Source organism: Protopterus annectens, chromosome 9.part0, assembly GCF_019279795.1.
Source record: "Protopterus annectens isolate FY-2018-M chromosome 9.part0, PAN1.0, whole genome shotgun sequence".
Classification (NCBI taxonomy): domain Eukaryota; kingdom Metazoa; phylum Chordata; order Ceratodontiformes; family Protopteridae; genus Protopterus; species Protopterus annectens.
In genome coordinates this window covers 424,519,632-424,546,892 of record NC_056743.1, presented here as the reverse complement: position 1 = coordinate 424,546,892, position 27,261 = coordinate 424,519,632, and the positions used below count along the sequence as shown (strand labels likewise).

The following is a 27,261-nucleotide window of genomic DNA, read 5'->3' as shown; positions in this document are numbered from 1 at the left end:
TCCAAAAAATAACAATGTCATCCAAGTAGCGTCTATATAGTGACCAATATTGTTTGTATACTGAATTCAAAACGTATGTAGATTCCCAACTAGCTAACACAATATTAGCGTACGTAGGTGCGCATGCCGCGCCCATTGAAACTCCTTGTACTTGTTGGTAATATTCACCATTAAAAAGAATAAAATTGTACTTAAGTACCGTGTCAGCTAGTTCTACTATTGCTATCTTCTCCGAATGTTTAAGTATTTTATCAGAAAATACCATATCTTCAAACATTCTCAACCCCTCATCATGGGGTATACAAGTAAAAAGGTCAATAACATCTATTGTGACAAAAATAAGATCTTCAGATAGGAGGTCAGGGGTAATGGTTCTCAACAGATCCCATGAATCCTTCAGTATAAATTTGTTATTGTTACAAGTATGTTTCGTCTTTAAGTCTACATATTTGGCCATGGGAAGCGTTTTTGAACCATCTGCTGCTACTATTGGTCTTAATGGAGGGTCACATACATTCTTGTGCACTTTTGGTATTCCGAAAATTATAGGAATTTTCGGCTTAGGTACAGATAAAAATTTGTGCATCTTGTTATCTACTGTGCCCTCCATCAGCAAATTGTCAAGTGTAATGTCTATTTTGTAGTAGGCCAAATTCACCTCATTTAATGATACATTTTTATATTTAGTTTCTTCTCTAAGGATACTATTCATTTTCCCTTCATAAATAATGTTGTCCATAATGACTGCCCCCCCTCCTTTATCTGGTTTCATAATTCTGATTCCAGTATTCCACCTTAAATCATTCAAAATCTCAAATTCCTGTTTAGAAAGGTTATAATCCTTAGTATTATGATTAAATTCCCTTCTAATTTCCTTTTCAAGAACCATATCCAGATTCCTAATTTGTGGGTGGAATGGGGGGTTGAAAGTACTATGCCTGGTAAGAGAAGGGTGCTGAAGATCAGAATCCGGAGGCATTGTGGGCAATATGGCTTTCAAATTTACCTTCCTAAGGAACAACTTCATATCTATAATTGTTTGTACAAGGTCCCCTTTTACGTTGGGAATAAATTTAAATCCTTTACTGAGTAGTTCAAAGTGCACTTTATTAATGAGAATATCGCTAAAATTATATATAGAAAAATTCCTAAAGGTTTGTGTAGTACCTGTTCGAAGTATACCATCCACTGAGCCATTAACTAAGGGATGCGCAATTGTGGGGACGGGGATGGGGGTGGGGGTGTAGTGCCTTGTTGTTAATACCTCCCTCTCCCCCTTCTCCCCCCCCCCTTTTGAAAATTTTGGAACCTCTGCTTGTTTCTATCATCATATTGCTCTCCATTCCCTAAAGGTGGAAAATCAGTATCATAATCTCCCCAATGCTGTTCCTCATTCTGAAAACTCTTTTTGTTGTTATACCTACTTTCGTTTTTAAAATTAGTTCTGTCATTATGTTCCCATCTCTTGAAAGGTGGCTCTGGGTAACTAATATTTTTCTGGTATTCCTCAATATCTCTCTTGAGTTTATTAATTTTCCTTTGTTCCAATGTTTTGCATTTGGAATCTACATCAGACCTAAGGCTATAGTACCTATCTCTTTCATGTTTAATTTCGAAAAGCAGATCCTTTTTAATAAAACTATCTAAAACCACAATCTCATGTTCTAAATTCTCTAAAATCCTATTATTTTCTTTAATGATGAGCCTAAGAATCTCAAGTCCACAGTTATTAAATGCATCAATAAGTTCCTTATGGAAATCAGAGCCAGGTTCTACATTATTTGGGTATTTCCATACCCTAAGCCCTTTTGGGACAACTTTCTGCTTAATACATTCCATTAAATAACAGTTCTCAATACCCAGCGTTTTGTATCTACACATTAGTCCTGATAATTTGTCAATTTTTAAAACGTAAGAAGCACCATTCGGTGGTGCACCATCTTCTTTACAGTCAAAGTTGAAATTATATGAACTTTTTTAACCAGTCCTGAATGTTTTTATTACACGGAGAAGTGGAAACAGTACCTGTAGCACCTTTATCTAAGGTGTCAGAAATAAGAGCTCGACCGTTCGTCGCAGTACCTACGTAACTGTTCTTGTCTTGTTCAACAGAAGGAAGTAACAACAACGGTGTATTGGCAGGGTTGAAAATGCTACCGTTCGGTTCTGCATCCTCAGGCAATGTTGGGCTAAATCCACAGTTGTGCCTTTTTCTCTTGTGTTTAGAAGCCACAAACCCTTCGGTACCTCCAGTGGTGGCTTCAGTATCAGCATGCTTCCTGCCAATCAAGGTTGAACACAAAGGTGTAAGAAGCTCAATTAGTTCCTTAAGCTGACTGATCAGCTTACGCGATTGTCCAACCAAAGATGAATGTTTTTCATCTTTAACACGATACTGTGATTGTATCAGTGTTAATATTTTGTGCCAGTGTGAGTGTACCACTGTGAATGTGCTTTTATTCGATATGTTTATGTAACGTAAACCAATTCAATAAATTACTGTTAATTTTCTAATACTGCACTGTCAAAGATGACACTGATGCTTAAGTTACATCTGTTAATTTGCATTATATGGTACCAGTGGAACATTTTCCTCATGTCTAGCCTGAAAAGTTGTTCTACACCCAGTTGGACTTCCCCATTCATCAAATGAAAATAAGTAAAAAAAAATTAGGATCCCTTGAGTGTTCATATCATTGAACTTGTGAATATGTAATAGGTCTGACAGAACAGGGTCTGCTGAAGCTCTAAGCGAGGCAGAGGTTGCTTCTCCACAGCCTGTATGATATTGATGAGGGACAAGGCTTTGAGTTAGTCTGCATAGTTTTGATGATTTAGTTCCTTATATATACATTTTATTTATATATATATATATATATATATATATATATATATATATATATATATATATATATATATATATATATGTATATATATATATATATATATATATATGTGTATATATACATCATCCACCTCACACACACCACACATCATCCACCACACACACACACACACACACACACACACACACCATCCACCACACAAACACACACATCATTCACTAAGCGCCCCCACACCTCCCCTACTTAAATATTCTCACTCCGTGGTCGCACTACATACAAACACACACAAAACACCACCACACAAGCTACTTTCTCTTCTCAAACACACAACAAAGAAACAAAACACACTGACACACACACCACACCCGCTACCAAAGCCCCTTAACACACACACACACACACACACACACACACACACACACACCCTTATCTGAATACATGACCATAGAGGAACTTTAGAAGTGCAAAATTTAAAACCTCCGGTATTTGAGGTTTTAAATTAAGCACTTCTAAACGTTCGCTATTATGTGGATTTGGCTTCTTGGCCTTGAATTACTGAAATTCGAGATTTCAGTATTTCGAGCTTCTGAAGGGAACCCCATATATATATATATATATATATATATATATATATATATATATATATATATATATATGGGATCTGTACTGATCCCCAAACGACAACATCACCAAATCACTATCGGCTGGGCATACTTGCGCGTAACTGCTTTTCACCGAAGAAGCACTTTTGCATAAGTATGCCTGTTGCGGAGATCGTACTACAGTGCAGATAAGGGAATATTCCCTTTTCCTCACTGAAGTGCGATCTTGGAGTGAGAATATTAAGTGGGGGGTGCAGGGGGGCTTGCCCCCTGCATAAAAGTAGATTTATTGTTTTTATTTCTTATTTTTAACACACCAACAGTTATTTTACATTAAGAAGGTTCGTGGTCTGCACTCTTGTGGGAGAAGAGGCTGGACTCTGCCCTTCTGAGCTGGGAATTTCTGGTTAAAGGTTTATAGTGCCTGAATATTTGAACTGTATCTTACTGAAATTGGTATACCTTGTCTGCTGTAGCATAGACTAGATCCAGGCCTGCTGAATCTAGCTTTGTTTATATGCTTGTTATTTCCCTGGAATGCTAATTTCACCTAATACGCGGCTTCTCAGCGCTTCTGTGGATCATTAGTGATATCTGCATTGCTTACTGTACTTATTTCCTTGTTTCACTTGAAAGAAAGTTACTGTTTGTCGTTTTTGCATTTAGTTACTTGTAACACATTGCACTCAAGTTACCTGGCACTTGCTTACTAAAGCAATTATATAAGTCAGCACTAAAAATTAAAAGCACTACACCCTCACTCCCCACTGGCCCTTGATGTTCTTCATCTCACATAGCTGCAGTCCTTACATATGGGTAGTCCGCTGTCCTCGGTCGGCCCGAATACCAAAGTATTAGGCTGACGTCGGTCATGGGCGCTCGGAACTGACATCAGAGCGTCAGGGTACAAAAGCGCATGACCGATGTCATATCCTCAGTCTTTTTTGCCGCATGGTCCGATGCAGAAGCAGCGTTGCAAGTGCCGTTCGGCGTTCTGAAATTTTTCGAGTTCGGAGTTTCAGACCGAATCCAAGTTGGCTAAGTACCCCGTTGGGGAATATTTTGGTTTTTTCTTGCCTCAGTTAATTACCGGATGTCAGAAAAAGTGAATAATTGTATTTCTTGTGGGAAACACATACCGCATAGGGATTATCATTCTTTGTGTATTCCTTGTTTGGGGCCTGAGCACGACGTAGTCTGGTGTCGCTTTTGTGCTAGGTTTAATAAGCGCACCATTAAGCGAAGGTTAGATTGCGCTAGGCTGGTATTCGGTAAGCGGTGCAATTATAATATGCCGTCGGATCCTCCGACGCCCGCTACCGCGAAGAAGCGCAAGGACAAAGCTGTTAAACCCAGACAGGATGAGTCGTCCGTTCCGGACGCCGGTTCTTTAGAGGCTTCAGTGGAACCGGTGGTTCCGACGGAGGCTTCTTTGGAGTCTCAGGGGGAAACTTTGATTTTGCAAGATGTGGCCTCTCAGGAGGCAGGTCAGGCTGAGGGGGCTTCTCAAGTTACTGTACTCCCTTCCCTTCCCAGGGTGGTTAGGCCTCCTCCTTCTGTTTCTAAGGTTTCTTCCAGAGGCAGGCCTGGTTTATCTACTGCTGGTGTCAGTCCTAGTTCAGCAGGGTCTGTGCCTAAGAAGCACATGCTTAAAATGGCAGAAGATTTAATTACTCTGATTAGAGGTTCTATGCCCCCTCCGGATAAGAGGCCTAGGGTGGAGTCAGAGTTGGAAGGTTTTGATCAGGCTTCAGAGGATTCAGAGTCTTCGGCTGAAGACATGCAGGAATTCACTCCTTATTCTGATTCTGATGCAGAGGATTCCACTCCTTCTGCTTCTCCGCCAGAGGATTTTTCCTTTTCAGAAACACTGCATTCTATGAGAGAACATTTTAAATGGGAAGGTCAGGATTTCTCTGATTCACGGAAAAGGCTAAGGGAATTTTTGTTTTTACCTCAACATAGGCCTTTGGCTATACCTCCTGTTTTGGATGTTGTTCAAGATGTGTTTGCAGAGGCTTCCCTTAATCCTGATTCTCTGCCTCCTGCGCCAGTTAAACCGGATAGGTATTATAGGGTGCCTGAAGCTCATAAATATCTATATAAGAGTCCTAGGGCGGACCCAGAAACTATTAGCCAGGGACCTAAGGGTGTCAGGGCTTCTGTTGTTAAAAATCCAGCTCCTCTGGACAAAGAGGCTAGAGCTTTGGATAGATGGGGGAAAAAGGTGTATACCTCTTCTACTTTATCAATGAGGGCTTTGAATTGCCAGTTTCATATGTTGAAATATCAGAATTTCCTCCTTTCTCAATTAAAATCTAAGGTGGATGCTCTGGCAGAGGGCATTGAGTGTAAAGAGTTACAGGATTTGGTACATGTCTCTGAACAGGTGGGTAAGCATTCTTTACAGTGTGGTTTTGATGCTTTACAGGCCTCTTCTAGGGTGGCTGCCACTGGTTCAGTTCTTCGCAGGCACGCCTGGCTTAAGGATCAGAATTTATCAGAACATGTTAAAACCAGGATTTTGGATGCTCCTTTACAGTCTGAAGTGTTGTTTGGTCCACCTGTGGAGTCAGTCTTGAAAAAAATGGAAGACAAGGCTAAGTCTATGCAGACTGTTAAAGATTTTTTGCAGGTACAGCCGCCAAAGTTTAGTAGAAATTGGCCTACTAAGGGGTGGACGTATCCTTCCTCTGATTCTCAGTCCAGGGGTAGATCTAGGCGTGGTAGGGGCAGAGCTCAAAGTACCTTCAGGCCTAGAACTTGGAGTTCACCTGCACAATCTTCGGGTGACGGCAGGGGCCAGTCCTTTTGTAAACAGGCCCAATGACCTGCATTTTCAGCTGCCAGATTCTTCTTGCATGGCAGCACCTTTGGGAGGAAGGTTGGCACTCTTCAAGCAAAATTGGCTTTTAATCACCCAGGACAAATGGGTACTGGATATTATACACCAAGGTTACAAGTTTTATTTCCATACCTTGCCTCCTTTCAAAGGCATGCCAGACGTTCCTCCTCAGCAAAGGTTAGAGGCTCACAAGCAGATTTCTTCACTTCTTCAAATAGGAGCTATACAACCTGTTCCTCTGTCAGAAGTGGGCCTAGGATTTTACTCTCGCCTGTTCCTAGTACCAAAGAAAGGGAACACGTGGAGACCAATTTTGGATTTATCTATCCTCAACACATATCTGGACATTCCAAAGTTCAAAATGTTGACGCTACAGCAGCTTTTACCTCTGTTGGGCAAAGATCACTGGATGGTAACTCTGGATCTCAAAGAGGCTTATCTTCATGTTCCTATCAGACCCAGTTGCAGGAAGTACCTGCGTTTCCGGGCTGGGACTTTTCATTATCAGTTCTCTGCATTGCCCTTTGGCTTATCTACTGCGCCCAGAGTGTTCACAAAGGTTCTGGCTCCAGTGGTAGCCTTCTTCAGGTTGAGAGGAATACAAATTTATCCTTATTTGGATGATTGCCTGATTCTGGCTCAAGACAGGGACGAACTTCTTCATCATCTGCAGTATGTAATGGCAGTGTTAAGATGCCTAGGGTATTCTGTGAACGAAACAAAGTCCAGTCTAGTACCCTCTCAGGACATGTGCTTTCTGGGTGTGAGACTGAATACAGCAGCCCAGATGGCCTTTTTGACCCCGGACAAACAAAAGAATCTTTCTCTTTACTTCCATCAATTGTCTCTTCGGTCCAGGCTGACTGCAAGGACAGTCCTTCAAGCCTTGGGGTTCATGGCATCTTGTATTCTGGTGCTTCCCAATGCCAAATTGCATATGAGGAAGATTCAGTGGTATCTCAAAAATGTATGGACACAACACTGCCAAGATCTGGACACTGTCATCCAATTGATACCTTGCATTCAAAAGGAATTTTTGTGGTGGGCTCAGGAATGTCACCTAAACAAGGGACTCTCTGTGACCCGACCAGAGGCGAGTCAGGTTCTAACGACAGATGCCTCAGACAAAGCTTGGGGAGCACATCTCAATGGAAAATGGGTACAAGACACGTGGCCTGCCAGACTTCAACATTTACATATCAACTTGAAGGAGATGTTAGCAGTCCAATTTGCATTGATGGCTTTCAAGGATTTTCTTCTCCCAGGACAGGTGTTGATTCTAACAGACAACACAACTGTCATGTGGTACATCAACAAGCAAGGGGGAACACATTCATACCCTCTTTGCAGGCAAGCAATGATTTTGTGGGAGACTGCTCTCAGTTTACAGCTAAATCTTCAGGCAAGGTTTCTGCCAGGAGCACAGAACTCCTTAGCAGATGTGTTGAGCAGACAGATAGTGGATCCCCACGAGTGGAAATTGGATCCTCATGTATTTCGAAAGTTGACAGTGTCATGGGAAACTCCAGACATAGATCTGTTCGCTTCTCCACTAAACTACTAGTTGCCAAAGTTTTGCACAAAAAGGTTTCATCACACAGCTTGGAGGGTGGATGCTCTGTCATCCATTTGGAGCAATCTTCACGTCTATGCCTTTCCACCTCTGCCTCTCCTCCCAAAGGTACTCTTGAAGGTCAGACAGGACAAGCCATCCATGATTTTAATAGCTCCAGATTGGCCTCGACAGCATTGGTACCCACTACTGAGGAGTTTGGTACGGGAGCCTCCATGGCCTTTGCCTTCGATTCCACACCTTCTGTCTCAGGAAAACAATCACTTACTCAATGTCAAACTTCAGTCTCTACATCTAACAGCCTGGCATATTCTGTTCTAGACCCTGGAGGGTCTCGGCTTCCACAACAAGTTTTGAATGTTATTTTGGAGGCCAGAAGGCCTAGTACAAGGAAAGATTACGCTGATAAATGGAGGAGATTTTTTATTTGGAGCAAAGCAAAGAACTTTGATGTTTCAAAACCTGATTTAAGTGCTTCTCTTCAATACCTTACTGAGTTATTGGACAAGGGTTTGTCCTTCTCCTCTATTAAGATTCATGCTGCAGCCATTTCTGCTCACTATGACTGTGATCCACCATTATTTTCTCATCCTTTGTTTAAGCAATTTCTTAGAGGGGCAAAGAATATAAGACCCCCACGTAGAGCTCCTACTCCTGCTTGGGATCTCAATTTTGTGTTGGAGAAACTCACTCTACAACCTTTTGAGCCTGCAGCTACTGCCGAGTTAAAGTTCTTATCATGGAAGACTGCTTTTTTGTTGGCCATTACCTCTGCGAGAAGGGTTTCTGAGTTACAGGCCCTTATGGCAGTGGAGCCTTTCTTAATTTTTCATAAGGATAGGGTATCTTTGCGTACAAATCCTTCCTTTATGCCAAAAGTGGTTTCTAGTGTGGCCTTAAACCAAACTATTCATTTGCCTACTTTTTATGCAAACCCCCAAAATAAAGGGGAAAAGATTTTGCACACCTTGGATATTCATAGGCAGTTACGTTATTATTTGAGCAGAACTAAAGGGTTCAGGCAGTCTCAGCAGTTGTTTGTTTCTTTTGCTTTGGGTTCTCAGGGAAAACCTGTTACAAAAACTATTTCAAAGTGGATTGGTTTTTGTATTGCTTTCTGTTATTCCCATCATGGTAAGGAGATTCCGGCTGGGATCAGGCCTCATTCTACCAGGGCCACTGCTACTTCTACAGCCTTTTTTAAGGGGGGTAGCTACTAAAGATATTTTGGAAGCAGCTACTTGGAGTTCAGTGCATACTTTCTCTAAACATTACCACCTTTCACTTTATTCTAAATCTAGGGCTGGATTTGCCACTGCAATTTTGCAGGGCATTTTGGCAGCTCCTAATGCTGTATGATTTCACCAACCTCCCTTACCTCTGCTTTGGGATTCTACCCATATGTAAGGACTGCAGCAATGTGAGATGAAGAACGTAGTACAGTTTTGTACCTACCATAAATGTAGATGTTCGAAGATCCACATTGCTGCAGTCCAGTTTACCCTCCCTCCTTCCCCACTGTAGTTTGGGGTGGTTGTTTGGTTTGGGTTGTAAATACTGGTTGCACATTGGTGGTTAGTTGTTTGTTTATGTTTTTTGGTTATGCCCTTTGGTTTTAGGGCCTTCTGACATCTGGGGCAAGAAAAGACTGAGGATATGACGTCGGTCATGCGCTTTTGTACCCTGACGCTCTGATGTCAGTTCCAAGCGCCCATGACCGACGTCAGCCTAATACTTTGGTATTCGGGCCGACCGAGGACAGCGGACTACCCATATGTAAGGACTGCAGCAATGTGGATCTTCGAACATCTACATTTATGGTAGGTACAAAACTGTACTTTTTCAATTAAGGAATTCCCAATATTATTCTAGCATGTCCAAAGGTCAGTTGTCAATCTCCTCTCCGGTCCAGCTGGTGAATCTGGGAATCTTGAGGCAATGTTATAGCTGCCTCATGTACACAGACAACCCTCTCCTCCTCCCACATAACACAAATACTTGCAAGAGATGCAGCTATTTAGCCAAACTGGAGGCTGAGCTCTCTCAACTCAGGACTGGCAAGACCAGACAGGAGGAGAAGGCAACTACACACACCACAAAACCAGCCTCACATAATGCTACCACACTACTGAATCAAACATATAAACACACAAAGACATACTCGGAGGCTCTGAGTAAAAATTTACCTAAACAGCAGAGGCCTCCAAAGCAGACACCCAAACAACTGCTACCTCAAGACACCCCACAAGCAACACATAAACCACAAAATCAGTGTGCAAAGCAGTCACAGCCCTTAAGGCCAAATACAACACCAAACATACTTGTCATAGGTGACTCCATAGTCAGACACACTGACGTCCCACTCACCAGGCTGAGCAAGGAGAGGGTCACAGTAAGCTGCCTATCAGGCGCTAGAATCCGCCATATAACACAAGCACTCGGGTCACTCCATGGCAAGTACAAATATGACACAGTCATTGTCCATGCTGGTGTGAACGACCTGAGATGTACCTCCCTGGACTACATGAAAAAAGGCATAGAGGAGCTCTCTGATTATGTAGCCCAGGCAGGTATGACCCTGACCCTGAGCAGTATCCTTCCTTCACCAAGAATGATGCCACAATATAGAGACAAGATGATCAGCTTTAACAATTGGCTTAATGTCTGGTGTCATTCAAAGGGGATCCAGTGTCTGTCTGCCTGGGATGACATGCTTGACAAGCCACGCTGCTTTGCAAGGGACGGCTTGCACCTGTCACCCCTGGGATTCCGGATATTGGCTAAGGCTCTTGCCACCCCATAGTGCCTTTTTAGGCAAGGCTCAAATTCTAAACCTACCACCCTAGAAAACAAAAATGGGAAGAAACTGAGGGTAATGCTGCTCAATGCCAGAAGTCTAAATCTCAAAATGCACCTCGAGGCCCTTCTCAGTATGGAGAACATCGATGTCTGTGCTGTAACTGAAACCTGGTTCAAGGCTCCTGAGAGCACCCAGGCACTATTAGGTTTTACCTCATATCATGCGTTCCGCCCCAAAACCCGGACCACACCACAAAAGGAGGGTGTATCCATATTCATAAAGGATACCCACACCTCCAGGTTGGTGGCAACGCATAAGCTTGAAACCATCCAGGTGCAACTAACCATAGGCAAAACTGCTCTACAAATTGTAGCATGCTACAGGCCACCCTCTCAAACTCAGGAACCCCACACAGCCTTCTTGAAGACACTGGAGGGTATAAATGTATCTCCAAACACCATCATATTGGGTGACTTCAACTACCCGAATATAGACTGGGAACATTACTCAAGCCCTAACTTTCTAGCCCAACAGTTCCTGGAGTTCATAAATTCAAATGCCATGGAACAGCTAGTCACTATTCCCACGAGAGGAGAAAATATACTAGATCTCATTATCACAAACATGGGGACAAAATGCTCCACATCGGAAGTATATCCCTCATTGGTGAGATCTGATCATAAACTAATCTCACTGGAAATCCACATCCGCCCCCACCCCAAACAAAAAGACCACAGTGAAGAACTTCTCTAAAGCAAACTTCACACTACTCAAGACTGGTTTGGTATCCTTCAAGGCCCCTGAGCCAGTGGAAACCACAACCCAAGCTGCGGAAGCCCTTACAAATGCCTTCTATGAACACCTCCAGGACTGCATGGATCAGGCAATCCCAAATAAAACCAAGACTGTTTCCACAAAGGGCAAACGTCCAGTCTGGTGGACCCCAGCCATTAACAAACTTTACAATAAGAGGAGAAAGCTATTACATGAACAAAATCCATAAAAGGGAAGTCGCCCCTGATCATTATTAGTAAAAAAATACGAGCACTCATAAAATCAACTAAGGCCAATTTTGAGAGAAAAATTGCCGTGGATTCAAAGGGCAATCATAAGGCCTTTTTCGGCTATGTTAGGAACCTGGGTGGAAACTCCCAGATATGCTCAGAATTAGTCCAAAATGATACAAAAATCACTGAACCCACAGACATTGCCAACATACTGGCAGACAGGTTCAGTGCAAACTTCACCCCCCCCTCTCCCCCCCTAAAGGAGAGATAACTATCCCAGCGGAGTGTAGCCTCCCAGACATCTCAAATGCGCAGGTGAAAACTGCTCTCTCTAAAGCTAAAAACACAGCATCAATGGGACCGGATGGTGTCCCCGGCTGTTTGCTGCATGAGCTAAATGAGGAATTAAACCCGCACATAAGGCAGCTGTTTAATCTCAGCCTTACCACAGGATACGTGCCCAAGGAGTGGCGTACGGCAACTGTGGTCCCACTCCACAAAGGCGGTGCCTCTACGGACCCTGGTAATTACCGCCCCATAAGCTTAACAAGTCTAGTCTGCAAAGCTATGGAGAGGATCATAATGGAGCTCATAAACAAAGATATAGGGACTTGCAGACATTGGACCCGACCTAGTTTGGCGTCAAGGGCAGATCATGCCTTTTGAACTTGGTCGACTTCTTGAAACAGTCACCAAGGCCATTGATGAGGAAAGGCAGTCCATACAGCCTGCCTTGACCTTGCAAAGGCTTTCGACACAATACCCCACTCTGGTATTGTAGAAAAACTTACCAGCTTAAATGTAAACCCATATGTCACAAGATGGGTTGCAAACTGGCTTAAGGACAGAACCCACAGGGTTAGAGTTGCTAGCTATGTCAGACTCCAAGCAGGTCACAAGTGGTGTCCCACAGGGCTCGGTCCTTGCCCCTATTGTTGGCATCTACTTCTCAGAAGTACAGGCCAACATGGGAGGACTTTGGCTGACAAAGTTTGCAGGCGACTGCAAACTGGGCCATAGTGGAAAGTGCATCAGACACGGATATCCTTCAGAAGGGACTCACGGAAACAGATAGCTGGTGGCAGAGCCATGGCCTGAAGTTAAACGCCAAAAAATGTATAGTCATACCCTTCGGGAAAAACAAGGTAACCCCAAGCTACCATATAGGTGGCAATCCACTAAGCACAGAAGAGGTTATCAGGGACCTGGGGACCCAGGTTGACAGTGGCCTTTCTTTTGACACTCACATTGCTAAAGTGGTTAGAAAGACCTTCTACATTGCCCACCTGATCATGAAGGGATTCACATCCAGATCTAGTGAGGTCATTGTTCCCCTGTACTCTTCACTTATCAGACCAGTGATCGAGTACAATGCCCCATTTGGGATGTATCTCACCCGACATCTGCAGCAATTGGAGAGACCCCAAAAGTTCCTCACCAAAAGGATAAAGGGACTCCAAAATCTGTCATATGCTGCCAGATTGAAGAAACTCCAGCTCTATTCAGTCGCATACCGTCTGCTCAGAGGTGACATGTGCCTGACATATAAGGCCATGTCCAACCCGGAATTAATGGACATGCTCCACCTCAAAAAATCCAAATCCACCAAAATCACTAGAGCAAGCGACTTAAACCTTAGCATGGATATAAATAGGACGTGCTGGAGGGATAGATTTATCACTCAGAAACTCCCTATGCTGTGGAATAAAATCCCGGTCCATGCGAGGCAGAGCACCTCGCTGGCTCTGTTCAAGAGAAATCTTGACCTGTGGATGGGAGATCGTAGGTTTACCCTGGGAATCATCTCTGTATCACTGCCGGACAGAGGCACAACAAACTAATGGGCACAGTATTTTTTCATATAAGGGGTGGCGTAAGCCACAAAACTTTGGGCTAGGCTTATAAATGCCTTAGGGCAAGATAGCCTAGTATAAACCTATGAACCTATGAACGAAAGCGCTTTCGTTAAAGTGTGTTCGGTGATTGTGAATTTGGACTATTGAACTTTCGTTCAATAGTCCTATATATATATATATATATATATATATATATATATATATATATAATTTTTTTTTTTTTTTTAAGCGAGAAAGCATTGTGGTTGTTGCATTTGTGACAAATGTTTGGACAGGTACATACCAAAAGGGACATTATACTCTGTGATTAGGCTAATGACTGTAGGGTACAGTGAAATGATTACATCCCTGGATTTGGATGTGCAGTACTTCTAAATGCAAGTTATGTGATGAAAAATTACCTTATTTTACAGCAGTGGATATGGGCTGATCAAAGGACAATTCATTGTCCACATAGGTTCAGTCAATTTTCTGGAGTGTGCGGTCAATATGATGGTTACAAAGGGAGTCATGCCTGCCCAAGTATATAATATGTCCTTCTTGGTGTTTAGAATTGGCTCATATTTTGACACCAGATAATTTAGGGACAGGTTCTATTAGAGGACCTTGATTGCCTCTGGAGGTTTATGTTGACACCAAGTTTGCAAGCAAGCATGTGTTGTTGACAGCCTTGATATCCTTTCCATTGTCTTGCAGTTTAAAATGCTCTTGGTCAAATTTTCACATATTTTGAAATGCAACAGTTAGCCGCAGTGGGCAGTGTTGAGAAATATGGGTCTGAACAGTGTGGGTACAGAAACAGACCTTTGAAGGACACAACATTTTATCTTAATCTAGGCAGAGGTATAACCCAAAATAGTTATACTCTTCAGCCTTTTGGTTAACTTTTTGGAATCCACCTTATAATATTGTAATGGATTATAGAGTAGTTAACCAATAAACTGAAGAGAGTAACCATTTTGAGTGGCACAGTGCTGCAACAGGTAGAACTGAGGTTTTTTAGTTCAGTTCTTGGCTGAGGTGTGTTCTTTGTGGAGTCTGAGTGTCCTCCCTGTATTTGTGTGGATTTTCTCCAGTTTCCTCCCACATTACAAAGATGTTCAGTAGGTGTACTGGACACACTAAATTAGCCATAGGTAGGTGTTTGTGTCCGGGTGGATGGATGGTATAGAAGAAAAACCATGTCAGGACTAGCTGTCCAGCAGTGTTAACACTGGCTTTAGATTTCCATGGCTAATGTGACACCCAGATCTCGTGCAAATATGTGGAAAAAAAGGGTCATGGATGGATGGAATCCACCTTATTATAAATAGGTTAACTTTTGTTGTGATTAAACTGTTAATTATGACATCATGTGGTAGAGAGACAAATGTCTTAGATTGTTCAAGATGTATAAAACCCAATGTCTAAAGCAACTGAAACAGAATTGTAAAAATCCAGGAAGCGTGTATGGATAGATCTTTTTTAATAGAAATTCATCTTGGAAGGTGTCATTTAGTAAGGAATATACATAGTGGAAGAAGGGTTGGTAAGATTAATGATCATCACTCAAAAGGATGACAGAGAACTGATGTGAGACTGAGTGGTAGTTCTGGATCAAGTCCATTTCAGCCATTTTTATAAATGGGAGTGATATTGGCTAATTTCTATTCAGCAAATTCTAGGATTCTAGTCATTAAAAAATTCACCTGTGCATGTTACCAGTTGTATACTTCCACATGTATGTGACTGTCCATGTGCCACTTTTACCTACAGTCAAATGTTAATGCTTAATTGAATTACACAATTTGACTCTTCAGCTATATATTTAAAATCTGAGGAAAGATAATAAATCTATACAGCGCTATGCACACCACTGAAACATTTGAAAAGTAAGTTAGTGGTAGCATCATCTTTTAGTCTGACTTTTTATAATTACTGTTACAGTTGTTTTATAAGGAATCAGTATTTTTGTTCCCAGTGTTTTCAGCTGAAGTCATTTATACAAAATGATGCAATAGCCCCACACAGGCTGTACTCACACAGGCTGTTTTGTTCTCTTGAGGAGGTGAGTCCTTCTCAGCATATGGATAGTCTGCGGTGCTGTGTTCTAGTCAGTATTTCTTTTCGTATTGTCCATTTTTTTATATCTGCATTTATGTAATGAAAGTTTTGACTTTTATAAGTGACATCTTTCTGCATGTCAGTCTCTCTCACTTTTTCATGGGACCTTGTATTTTGATTTATGGTCTTTGGTAAGTCTGCTAGTTTTTATGCATTTTATTGCTGGAATAATTTGCATTTAGTATGGTTGGAGTTAATTCCTCCCCTGTAATAATGTGTTTATATCCTGATTGTAATCGTTTGGGATGGTGCTTCTTTTTAATGCACTTTATTCATAAATGGCAGGAATCAAGTCAATAGGTATAAATTAACAGAGACACGCATATATCGCTGAAAAGGAAATATAACATGGAATTCTCTGCTTACTGATGTCCTATGCATTTGGTTTCATTAATGCAGCTCAAGTAAAATTAGTAGAAGGGGTCAAGAAGGAAAGCGAGGGCATTTTTAAATGTGTATTATAAAAGATGGGAAGGACAGAACTAGCCGGCTGGTGAAAGATGGGAGGGAGGTCATGACTTGTTAAAAGTAGAGGTGCTGAATGAATACTTTTTCAGTTAAAAAGGAAAGAAAGAAATTGTGCAAGGCCGAATGGAAGAACAAGTGATCAGACACCAGGATAGTGAGGGAGGAGCTTCAGAGGAAACAAGCTGTTAAGAGAGGATAAAGTACAAGCACCAGATTGTCTGCCTCCCAGAATCTTCAGAAATCTGGCCAAGTTTTGGCAGACATCCTGACAGAAATCTTCAGTAGGTCACTGGTGTAGAAATGTGCAAGTACTAGAAGACTGCAAGTGTGGTATCCTTTACAAGGGGCTGTGAGTTGGGGGGGCTTTCAGAAAAAATCTGGGAAGTAACAGTGAGCAGGGAAAGTCGAGAGAGAATCCAGAAGGGAAAGCTGATAGCATTTCTGAAGTGTAAAAATGTCAGACAGCTACCAGCATGAGCTGTCTGTCAAACCTAATCAACATTTTCCGACTGGGATACAACAGATGAACTTGACGGAAGAGTGTCTTGACTTCAGCAAGACCTTTGATTCATTCCTACAGTGGTGGCTAATGGGAAACCCTGAGGGATCTAATAAAGCAGGACCAGGTCTGAGAAACTGAATAAGCTGTATGGTTAAATCGTAGGACACAAAAAATTGTGGCAACAGGAATGATGGCAGGAATTAGGAATATGAATACTGGGGTATTACAGAAGCCATCTCTGGGTTTAGAGTCTGCAGTGTGTTTGTTTTGGAAATATACGATTAAACAGAGACAGTCTTGACCTCTTTGTTGGTGATAGAGAAATGTGAAGTACTGGAGGATGGCATAGAAGTGTAGCAAATGATTTGAAAAAGCTGAAGAGCTGGGCTGAAAATGGACAGTAGAAGTTCAGTGCAGTAGCTAGAGTCAAGTAAAGCATGTAGTCACAAAAAAGCAAAAACGGAGAAGGCGGCAAAAGCACAAATAACCAGATAAATTGCCCTGAAAACCACAAGGGAAGCTCGCAGCACAATAGGAAACTCCAAAAAGATACAGTTGATACTCTCAACACAGTAGAAACTCCAAATTGAGTTCAGTAAATACAGTTTATTATAACGCTACTAACACAGTACGTTTGACAGAAGTCTTCATCAGAAACAATACAGTATTGTTAGGAGGATGGCATAGAAGTGTAGCAAATGATTTGAAAAATCTGCCTGATCATGTTAAAGCAAAATTGTTGGATGCTCCTTTAAATCAGGACCGCCTGTTTGGCAATAAGACTGAAAAAGTTCTAAAAAAGATGGGAGATAAAGCTAAATCTATCTATGCAAACTGTAACCTATTTCTTACAAGTGCAACCTCCAAGATTTAGTAGGCAAGAACAAATGGGTTTTAAACAGTGTCCCAGAGATACAGATTTCATTTCCCCACGTTGCCAACCCCAAACGGGTGGCCAGACCTGCCCCCAAATCAGTGGGCAGAGGCTCAGAAACAAGTATTTTCCCTCTTAAACATGGGGGCTATTCAACCTGTACCAGAAGAGGAAAAGGGACAAGGTTTCTATTCCAGGCTTTTCCTGGTACCCAGAAAAGACCAATCTTGGCATCCATTTCTGGACCTGTCTACTCTAAACACCTTTCGGGATATTGCAAAATTCAAGATGTTAACTCTTCACCAGTTGCTTTCTATGCTAGGCAAAGATGCATGGTTGGCAACTCTAGATTTTAAAGAAGCTTACCTGCATATCCCAATCAGGAAATCTTGCAGAAGATACCTACGCTTCAAAGCAGGCTATTTGCATTATCAGTTCTCTGCACTGCCCTTTGGCTTGTCTACTGCGCTCAGAGTATTCACAAAGTGCCTGGGTCCAGTAATTGCATTTTGCAGACAAAGAAAATTTCAAATATATCCATACCTGGACGATTGTCTAATTCAGGCAGAAAACCAGGCCGTAATTATAAATAATCTGGCGTTTGTAAAAAGGGTCCTAACTTGTCTAGGGTACACCATAAATGAAATTAAGTCACAACTGGTACTCTCTCAACAGATTACATTCCTGGGTGCAAGCTTGAACACAACTGCCCAGATGGCTTTCCTCATGCCAGAAAAGCAACTTCATTTGGTAACTTACTTCAAACAAGTGGCCACAAAATCCCTGCTATCTGCAAGACAAATACTGCAAGCCTTTGGGTTCATGGCCTCTTGCATTCTTCTAATTCCATATGCAAGACTGCATATGTGGAAACTTCAGTGGTACTTAAAAAGCCTATGGAGTCAACATTATCACAGCCTGGAAACAATGATTCCTGTCATACCTTGCCTACGCCTGGAGTTCCTATGGTGGGCAGAGGCCTGCCACCTTAACAAGGGACTGCCATTCACACTACCCCCTGCCGCCCAAACCCTAATTACAGACGTATCAGACTATGCATGGGGGACTCACCTGGAAGGGAAGTGCATTCAGGGCAAATGGAACCCAAATCAAATGCACCTGCATATCAATCAAAAAGAAATGTTAGCTGTACAGAATGCTCTGAAAGCCTTAAAGGACTACATTCATCCAGGACAACTAATGGTAAAGACGGACAACACCACGGTTGTGTGGTACATAAACAAGCAGAGGGGTACACATTCCTACCCCCTCTGCAGACTAGCCATGGCATTGTGGAACACGGCCTTGAGCTACCAAGTGCAAGTACAAGCTCAATTCCTGCTAGGAAAACTGAATACACTGACAGATGGACTAAGCAGAAATCTCATGGACCCACACGAGTGGAAACTGGAACAATGGATTTTCAGCATGTTGACAAGCAAATGGGGAGCCCAGACATAGATCTATTTGCCTCCCCCCACAACTACCAATTGGGCAAATTTTGCACAAGTATTCCTCACAAAAAAAGCCTGGAAAGTGGATGCTCTGTCATTCAGCTATGCCTTTCCCCCTCTGCCTCTGCTCTCCAAAGTTCTGCTGAAAGTCAAATAGGACAAACCAAGAATGATTTTGATTGCTCCAAACTGGCCACGCCAGCACTGGTACCCACTCATGCACAGTGTCTCACAAATTTCACCATGGCACCTGCCTCAGGCATCTTCCTTACTGTCTCCGCAGGAGAACCAAATTCTGCACACTCAGCTCCCAACGTTGAACCTTGCAGCTTGGCTAATCACTTAAATTCACCCTTAGCATTCCTCAGAAAACCTGTGAATGGATGTCATCTTGGAGGCGAGAAGACCTAGTACTATGCTGACAAGTGGAAAAGATTCTGTGCTTGGAATCAATCTCAAGGAATGAGCACAGCAGTGCCCAATTTACCTCAAATTTTACAAACTTAACTGAGATGCTTCACAAGGGCCTGTCTTTTTCCTCCATTAAAATCCACGCCTCAGCCATTTCAGCTCATTATTACACAGAACCTCCCCTCTTCTCTCATCCTCTGCTCAAGCAGTACCTCAGAGGGGCCAAAAACTTGAGACCACCCAGGAGAGCTCCAACCCCTGCCTAGGACCTTACCTTTGTATTGGAGAAACTCACTCTACCTCCTTTTGAGCCAGCTGCTACTGCAGACTTAAAATTTCTTTCTTGAAAAATAGCCTTCCTTTTAGCAATCACTTCAGCTAGAAGGATATCTGAGTTACAGGCCGTTATTGCAGTGGAGCCTTTCATCATCTTTCATGCGGACAGGGTATCACTCAGGACCAATCCATCCTTCATGCCCAAGGTGGTATCCAGTGTGGCTCTTAATCAGTCCATTCATTTGCCAACTTTCTTTCCCAATCCACAGAACAAAGGGGAACTGATTCTGCATTCATTGGATGTCCACAGACAACTTAGATTCTACTTGGACAGGACTAAACCTCAAAGAAAATCTGAACTGCTAGTAGCATTTGCTGCAGGGGCAGAGGTAAAGGCTATTTCAAAACAGACCATTTCTAAATGGATAAGCCATTGCATTCATTTCTGCTATAAGCACCATGGAAAACCTATTCCCCAGGGGATCAGATCTCATTCCACCAGGGCTGCATCTACTTCTGCAGCCTTTCTCAGAGGTGTTCCTACCAGGGATATTCTAGAAGCTGCTACCTGGAGTTCAATTCATACTTTCACCAAGCATTATCATTTACCAATTTTCTCTAAATCCAGAGCTAGCTTTGCCACTGCTGTCTTGCAGGGCCTTATAGCTGGTCCTAATGCTGTATAAATCCATCCTCCCAAACATAGCTTTGGGAATCTACCCAAATGTAATGACTGCAACAGTGAAACACGAAGAACATAGTACAGTTGTGTACACTTGCCATAAATGTAGATGTTAGAGTGTATTCACTGTTGCAGTCCTGGTTACCCTCCCTCCAGCCCCCTATTTTTCTCCACTTTCTTTTACTATGCTTAAAAGCCTTTTTGGTGTATTTGCTTTTGGTTGGAGGTATACTTTTGTGTTTTTAATTTTATTTTGCTCCCCATTAGGGGGGCACCTGACATCTGGGGCAAGAAAAACTGATGTAATGGTGTCTGCTGCATGTTTTATACCCCTGATGACCTGACGTCATGGAAGAAGGGACAGCAACCAACGCAAGACCCAAGACTTTGTTAATCAGGCCGACTGAGGGCAACCTGCCGCCAGATTACCCAAATGTAATGACTGCAACAGTGAATACACTCTAACATCGACATTTATGGTAAGTGTACACAACTGTACTTTTTCCACATTTATATCGTCTAAAGGAATCGGTCTGATGGCTAATCATAAATTAGATGACAAGGCCGAAATGCTAAATGTAAAAGAGCAGTCCTGTAAAGCAGGGTGTCAGGGTCAATGTGACTGTATAGTAAAAACTTTTTTTTAAATTTTTGCAAAAGGCAGCAAGTATCCTGTAAAACTAATTTTTCACTTTAAAATATCCCAGTCTCATTAACAGTGTTGGTTGGCATTCCCTGCTTCCTACTTCAAAGCACTTCTATTATGCAAATATTGGTGGTCTCTCCTAAATATGGCAAAATGTATTGTACGTACATTAGAAAAATATGTCCATAGACAATTATGTAAACTTGCCTACAAGTGTACCATTTATTTGCAAGACTCATTGTTTACAAAACTAGAGATGTCCTTTCTTATCACTGCTGAAGTATTATTTACAAGTGGGATAATTCTGTTGTGGATAGCTGAATATCTAGCTAGCATACCAAAGCCTTTACACCTTCCAGATGCCTTATGTCAGATTTGTGTTTCACATCAAAGTGTAAGGTACATATGTGAAGTATGATCACCTACGTCTGAAAACCCCTTTGCAGTTGGTATGAATACTACCTTTGAATTCGGTTTGCAAGACATTTGCTGCATTGGTTTCTCTACCATGCCTTCTCAAGATAAGTGCCCTATTGAGGGTCTCTTCTTTCAGGTTTTCTTGATTACCTTTTACACGTTATTCATGAAGGGAAAATGTGAGTGTTGGAGACAGAATCCCCATATGGATATACATGAGAAGTGCCTTTTTTGTTTGGGTGCTGCACACTACTATATTTAGTGTGAGAGCTGTCAGGCATTTGTCCCAAAGACTCTACACAGCATGTTTTTTTTCTCTATTTACTTGGAGAACCAGCATTGTAAACTGTTAGCTCAGGATACCGTGTCTTCTGAATCTACCCACCCTGATGTTCACCTGCCACTTAAGAGCCATATGTCATCTTAGCTTATGGCTTTAAAACCCCTTCAAGGCTTGTCTGTCCCTTTCTCAGTTCCCTGATCCTCCACTCCTGGAAAACGTTAAAGAGAATCTGATTCCTCTGAAGAAGAGCTGGATTTAGACTCTTGTGAAGTCATTGACATACTCTTAAATCCATTTTCCTTTTGGGATCTGGAGAAGAAGAATAACTTCCTCCTGATTCTCCTAGGGGGAGGTATTCTTCTTTGGTGATACTGTGGCATGCAAGATGGAGAATTTTAAAAAGGAATTGTTCCCCAGGTTTCTGGCATTCAAAAGCAGTACTATGAACTCTTACAGATTCACCCAGGCCTTTTGCAGTACCACCAGTGCTGGATGCTCTTTTGGGCACTTTTTTTTGCTTCTCAGGATCTTGACTCCGAGTCCCCTGCCCTTAAAAAAGTCTCACAGGTTCTATAAAGTCTTTGGAGCTCAAAAGTTTTTGTATGAATGTCCTTCCTCTGACCCTGTTCATTTTCCTGGCCACTGAAAAACCATCTAAATTACTGTTGTCCTGATAAGGACAGCTGTGGAAAGGTATGTGGGGAAAGTGTATACTTCTGCTACTTTAGCTTTCAGGGCCATTAACTACCAGACCCATATGACTCTGTAGGTACTGGCTGTTCTTTCTAAACTTGGGGGCATTCTAATTCTGAGGCAAAGTCTTTTGCAATTCCATTTTAAGTTCTGCCTCTCAGGTGGCCCAGCATTCTATTAAATGCAGTTATGCTGCTGCAGATGCATTCTTTAGGGCAGCTACTGCAGGGTCTGTGAAGCCAAGATATTTTTGGCTACATGTACAGGTCCTGCATGACAACATTAATGCCAAATTACTGGATTCTCCCATGGATAATCAGAATCTCTTTGGCTCTGCAACTTCTGAACTTAAAACCCTATAGGATAAGGGTGAATTTATGCAGGATCTGAAACGGATCTTCCTTTCTCCAGTTCTATGATCTAGAGAAATTACCCCTCTGAAGTCTCTCTTTGTCCATAGGCAGCAGAGGTGGTCTTCAAGAGAGCTTTTTCTGGCAAACCTTTTCAGGGTTCTAAGAGTCGAGTCTTCTTTCCCCAACACATCTGCTTCCATTTGACATTTGGTCATTTCTGCTCCTCTGCCTGATCCTTCTGTCCCTCAGGTTGACTCTCTTTTCCTGTCTGGCAACTGATAACTATGGAATCATGGGTATTTTCCATTATCCAACATGATTATTTTATAGTTTGGAAGTCCCTTTCTCCATTCTCAGGCCTTCTTCTGCGTCATCCTTGCCAGCCTCCTAATTTTCCGTTGGTCCTTCAGGATCTTTTAGAACAGGGGAACTCTTCAACCTGTCCCTCCTCAGCAGGATACATGGTTTTACTCAAATATGTGTCTGGTTCCAATGAGTTGGTAGACTTTAAAGATTCCCTGCAGACTGCTCAGTCAGAAATACTGGGTGAGCAAATTGGTTTAACTAAGAAAATGACTTTTTGAGCTATGATACTGAATTGGAATTGCCTAGACATAGTAAGGCCTTGCTGAGTCTAGTTATGGTAGCTGCCAAAAAAAATTCTAAAAAACGGAAATCCAAAGTCCTAAACAAACTTTACTAGAAGCAGTGAATATAGTAACAGAGATAAAACTGAATTTGGGGTCTTTAGAAAAGGGTAGGAGCAAACTACATAGAAACAAATGGGAATTATGGCAGCAATTCATGCAGGGGGGATCAAGGTCTAAAAAGGCAGGATTTGAATGAGCTGTGTAATAGATGACCAACAGTGACTGGATAGATTAAAAGTGATGTATAATGTTTGCAACTAAAATTGTCAGTATGGTTTGTTTTCATTTATATAAATGTATGATTGCAGATGCCATACATGTAATTTAATAAAGATGCTTCTTGTTCAAAAAAAATGTTTCTGGTTCCCAGGAAGGTCAGTCTTGGCGGCTCATTCTGGATCTCTCCTTTCTCAATAGCTTTCTAAATGATTATTCCTTCAAGATGCTGTTTCTCCAGATACTTTTTCCATTGTTCATAGGTTCATAGATGTGTATTAGGCCAACAGCCCTGGAGCCTTTACAAGCCTAGCCCATAGAAGTGCCCTGCCATCATGCCGCCATTAGTTGTTGCTTCCTTTGGCTTTTTTTTTTGGTGTCCCTAGATTTAAAGGATGCCTACTCCACATTCTTATTCAACCTTTCTTTAGGAAGTTTTTATACTTCTCTGTTTCCTCCACAGATTATCACTTATCTGCTTTACCATTTGGTCTTTCTATGGCTCCAAGGGTCTTTACCAAATGTCTTGCCCCTGTGGTAGGTGTGACTACAGGAAGTACTGCCAGCCATGCCAGGAGAAGTAGGCCACTGGATGTATGACTTCTGCCAGCACAGCTAGCTGGAATTTTGTAAACTGTATGTCATTTGTATATCAAACTGATTTGTACAGATGCTTGTGCTGAAAATGTATTTGTGAGGTTTGCTTGTGATAAAATGTATCAACAGTGCACCCTACTGGAATGAAAAGAAGTGTACATGTATTATTGTAACTGAATTAAATGTGTAAGTTTTAATAGAGGATACTGGGGCAGCAGAGATCAACCAACTAGCTTACTTAAAGAAAAATAAGGGAAATGTAAATGAGCTCTTAAAGCATTAAAACTGCACCCATAGTGCTGAATAGGAAAAGAGATGGTGTGTCTGGAAGAAGGCTTAGTTCATTAGCTATGAAAAAGAGGGGAAGCCCAAGGCACAGCTATAAACATTTAGATGGTTATTGTAGCCATCTTTGCTAAATGTTCATCTCAGCTTCAATGGGGTATACTATGAGAACCTAGAATCAGTTGACCAGATGAGGTCCTTCTGCAAGTCGTTTTGGATATTGTATTTTACAGGGAGTAATCTCAGAGTATTGAGTCTTCTGTTTTGGGAAATCTGACTAGAAAGACTACTCACGCATTGCATTGTGGCTTAGTCTATCAAACAAGTTATTGGGGAACAGTAATTCTCTTAGATTCAGTCAGGAATATAGTAAAGCTTAGTTTAGAGATTGTTTTTCTTTATTTGTACGAGTCTGTCCATCAGTGTTATTTTCAATATTTCCTGTGATTTGAACTCTGGTTTAATTTAAATATATATTTAGTATTTTCTTGTTCTTTTAATGCATTTAATAATAAATAAACTTTTCATTGTGGCTGGTCCTTTTTAGAAAATATTTAAGCTTTGAGTATTTGCACATATTTATTTGGTGATAACTCTGGCCACTCCTGAAAGCCTTGCTGTTTAGGTTCATAGGTAGGTACTAGGCTATCTGCCCAAAGGCATTTATAAGCCTAGCTGGAATGTGTTGACTTTCGCCGCCCCCTTAGATTAGTTCCCTGTGCCTCTGTCCAGCAGAGCCATTGAAGTGATCCCTGGGGTAAACTTTCTGTTTCCCATCCAAAGTTTCTCTTGAAGAGGGTTAGCGAGGAGCTCTGCCTAGTGTAGATTGGAATCTTGTTCCAGAGCATGGGAAGTCTCTGGGACAGGAATCTATCCCTCCAGCATGTCCTATTTACTGTTTTGGTGAGGTTTAGATCCCTGGAGCGTGTGGCTCGAGGGGATATGGCTTTCTTTAGGTGGAGCATGTCCATCAGTTCTGGTTTGGATATGGACTTGTATGTCAGGCAGAGATCACCTCTGAGTAGGAGGTATGCAACCGAGTGCAGCTGGAGTTTCTTCAGTCGACCTGCATAGGGCATCTGCTTAAAACCAGTGATCTTCTTGTTGAGGTACTTCTGTGGTCTTGCCAGTTGTTGCAGGTGTCTTGCAAGGTACATCCCAAATGGGGCATTGTACTCTATGATGGGTCTGATGAGTGATGCACAGAGGGGCCCAATGACCTCTTTTGATCTGGATGCAAACCCTTTTGTAATTAGGTGGGCCACATAGAAGGATTTTCTAACCACATTGGCAATGTGATTATCAAAGGAGAGGTTACTATCTACTTGGGTCCCCAGATCTTTTATTAGGTCTTCCGTATTTAGGGGGCTACCACCTATGTGGTAGTTTGTGGGTACTTTGTTTTTTCTAAAGGGAATGACTATGTACTTTTTGGCATTTAGCTTGAGGCCATGGTTTTGACACCAGTTATCTGTCTCAGTGAGACCCTTTTGGATGATGTCTGTGTCAGCTAGAGAGCCAATTATAGCAACTAGTTTGCAGTCGTCTGCAAACTTGGTCAGCTGTAGTCCTCCTGTGCTTGCCTGTGTCTCTGAGAAGCATATGCTGAACAGAAGGGGTCCTAGGACTGAGCCCTGGGGAACGCCACTTGTAACCGGTTTAGAGTCAGACCTAGCTCCCGCAACGGTTACCATATGGGTTCTAACCGTGAGCCAGTTGGCAACCCATCTCATGACATAGGGGCTTTATGTTCAGCCTGGTGAGCTTGTCTATAATACTTGAGTAGGGAATGGTGTTGAAGGCCTTTGCAAGATCTAGGTAGTATGTGTGGACCACCTTTCCCTCGTCTATAGCCTTGGTAACCGTCTCAAAGAAGTCCACCAGGTTTAGGAGGCATGATCTGCACTTAAAGCTGAACTGGGTGGGGTCCAGTGTTTGGAGGTTCCCAATGTCTCTGTTAATGAGATCCATGATGATGTGCTCCCTAGCTTTGTAGACCAAGCTAGTCAGGCTTATAAGGCGATAGTTCCCAGGTGCCGTTGTGGCTCCACCTTTGTGGAGCGGAATAACCGTTGCTGTGAGACACTCTGGGCACGTAGCCTGTGGAGAGGCTGAGTTTAAACAGTGTGTTTAGGTGAGGGGTTAGTTCATCTTTGAGCTAATGTAGGATGCAGCCTTGAACACCAGTCCCATTGATGCTGTGTTTTTGGCTTTGGAGAGGGCTGTTTTAACCTGTCTGTGATTTCAGGGGCACTACATTCTTCTGGTATAGTTATGGGCCCTTTTAGGGGTGAGAGGGGGGGTAAAGTTTGTATTGAACCTGTCTACCAGGATGTTGGCTATATCGGTTGTTTCAGTGTGTTTTGTGCCATTCTGCACTAACTCCGAGCAGATCTGAGAATTGCCACTTAGATTCTTGACATAGCTAAAGAATGCCTTGTGGTTATCTTTGGAGTCCATGTCAGTTTCTTTCGAAGCTAGCCTTGGATGATTTTATGAGGAAACGTGATTTTATGCTGATACTGATCAGGGATGTCTTCCCTTCTTGGGATTTTACTTTTTTCTGTACTAGTTTCCTCCTATATAGCTTGTTTATGGCAGGGGTCCATCAGACTGGTTTCATTTTCTTGGAGGAGTGAGTCTTGGTTTTGATTGGGATGGCACGATCCATGCATTCTTGTAGGTGCCTGTAGAGTGTATTACTAAAGGATTTTGTAGCATGGACAGCATTATCCTTTAGCGTGGGGGCCTTGAAACTTCCCACCTCCGTCTTAAGTAATGTGAAGTTTTGCTCTTGAAAAGTTTTTCACGGCTTCTTTGAC

General features: G+C 42.2%; 1 protein-coding gene across 1 annotated transcript in view; it reads left to right on the top strand.

Moving 5' to 3' along the window:
• Positions 1–27,261, top strand: part of LOC122811247 (cGMP-dependent protein kinase 1-like) — a 4,027,247-nt gene that overhangs the window by 937,145 nt on the left and 3,062,841 nt on the right. The window lies entirely within an intron of this gene.